The sequence below is a fragment of the Arachis ipaensis genome, chromosome B07 (genome assembly GCF_000816755.2).
Source record: "Arachis ipaensis cultivar K30076 chromosome B07, Araip1.1, whole genome shotgun sequence".
NCBI lineage: Eukaryota > Viridiplantae > Streptophyta > Magnoliopsida > Fabales > Fabaceae > Arachis > Arachis ipaensis.
In genome coordinates, this window is record NC_029791.2 from 96,365,260 (window position 1) to 96,367,685 (window position 2,426).

Consider the following 2,426-nt stretch of genomic DNA (forward strand, 5'->3'; position numbering starts at 1 on the left):
GTGTGTATATTTATATTTTATTTATTATTTTATTATAAAATGATTGTTCGATTAAATTGATTGAACTAATAAATCAGTAAACTAGTAACTAAAAAGGGTTAAGTATGATCTTGGTCCCTAAGGTATAATCTGAATTTCTTTTTTGTCTCCAACCTTTTTTTGCATACAAAATCGTCCTTAAGGTTCAACGTAATTTTAAAATCGTCCTTCGGACCAAAATACCCTTCTCCTTCTTCACCAAAATACTTAGTTTCTATTCTTCTTTATCCTCTTCCTTAAACCACATGGTTCCATATTTCCATCATCATTATTACAAGAACACTACACTATGAATTTATTTCTAGTTTCTACTTTCAAAAAGCAGAATAGCAACTATAGCAACCCCTCACAGCTTCACAGTAAATGATCAACACTAAACTAAAAGACAACTTTTTTGGGTCAAATTGACAATATACATCCTCAAATTTTTCAGACATTCAAGATGAAGATAGAAGCAAATCTCATCACCCCAAGAAATGGTGATTCCTTCGACAACCGGACCTTAGGTGGCTAAAGAATGCGCCAACAACCGGCCCCGATCACAGGAACTGCCAGCCACTCCAGAGCTCAATTGTAATGTAGACATCGATGAGTACCACTCTCACCTTGTTCCCTTTTCCGACCTCCACCCACACCACTCATGCATCACTCGTCATGCAGTTGCGGCTCACCAGAGCATGAAGCTGGTGAACCACGCTAATGCTCCCATTCACCATCCAAATCTTACTCATCATCTTTCCTTTCGACGAGAATTTGCTGCCACCACCACTGCTACTACTCTCTCCTCCGTCGTATTGTCCTGAATCCAAACCAGTCCCCCACGGACACAAAACGACGCCAATTCAGGACTAGAAACCGTCGCCAAAGATCTTGCATTGGTCGTTGAATGAAGTGAAACTATATCCTTTAGATCAAATTAGAGGAGTGACTTTGAGAATGGCATAGAGAAAACTGCACAGCTTGTGGTCGTTCTCTTTCTCTTTTGTTCCCTTTTTTTATTTTTTTATTTTTTGTTAGGGGTAATTTAGTCCAGAGTTTTAATATTTAGGTTAAAAGGACGATTTTAAAACTACATTGAACCTTAGGAACGATTTGTATGCAAAAAAAAGGTTGGAGACGAAAAAAAATTTTTAGCCTATACCTTAGGGACCAAAATCGTACTTAACCCTAACTAAAATGGTTTGATGATCAGTCCAATTCTCAGAATCATAGTTATTAAAATCGGATTGGACCGATCAGTTTGATTGATTAACCGGTGAACGAGATCTTATACTGGTCTAATCCGTTACTTGAACCGAACAAGGCAGAGAACCGGTGCGAATCAGTAAAAACCGGTGAGACCGGTCTGACCGAACCCCTTGGAAGTTAAATTTTTTTCAAAATACTTGAGGTGGGTTTCAAACTCCTATCCTCAATGAAAAAGGTGACATTCACAGCCACCAGGCTATTATATTTCTTATTAATTTATTTATAAATTAAAATATATATAGATATCTTTCATCAAATAATTTACTTCTATTTAATTTATTTTAATTTTAGTTATAAACTCACTTATTTTTAAATTAATTATATTTTTATTTAACAATAATTATAAACTCATTTATTTTTTTATAATTATATAATATTTATTAGTATTATTTTTCAATAAATACTTGTAGTATATAATAGTATAATAGATATAAACTAATTAATAAATTATTGAAATTTGAAAATAATAGTTATTTTAATATAAAAACAAAATAAAAATATTTATAATAGAGTAAAAATAACAAAATACTTATTGTTTTTGGTCCATATTATTTTAGAATAGCTTGATATTCTTAAAATATTAGTAAAAATATGTATTTTAAATTTTTCACTATTTTTATTTTTTATTTACATAATACCAAATCAACCGGTTAAATTAGTGATCTACTGATTAAATCAATAATCCAATAATTTGACCGGTTCGATTATTGATTCAATTCTGACAACTATGATTTCCGTTATTAGAAACCGGTGAACCGATTGGATTAAAAATCGGACCGGTTCGTTGCAAAATTTTTTGCCCCTCTCCCCAATGAAATGGCACGTTTTTGGCTTTCTGAAGGGGAAAAAAAATGAAACCCTAAAAGCAACCCTCTCCCTGTTCGAGCAGCAGCAGCCCCCATCCCCCCTAACTCTCTCAGTCTCACTTAAGGAGTAGAGCCTCTGACTCTCACACTCCCAAAAAAGCACCGCCCACCGCCACCTCCACCGCTACCGCCGGGCTACTCTGCTTCGTCTCGTGACTCTCGCGTCGACCCCTGTGCATCTCCTTCCTGGCTCGTCGCCTCCTCTGCGTGACAGCGTCTCGCGTCGTCGTCGTTGTCATCGCGCCCTCGTCCGGCGTGGCTCACCGTCGCTGT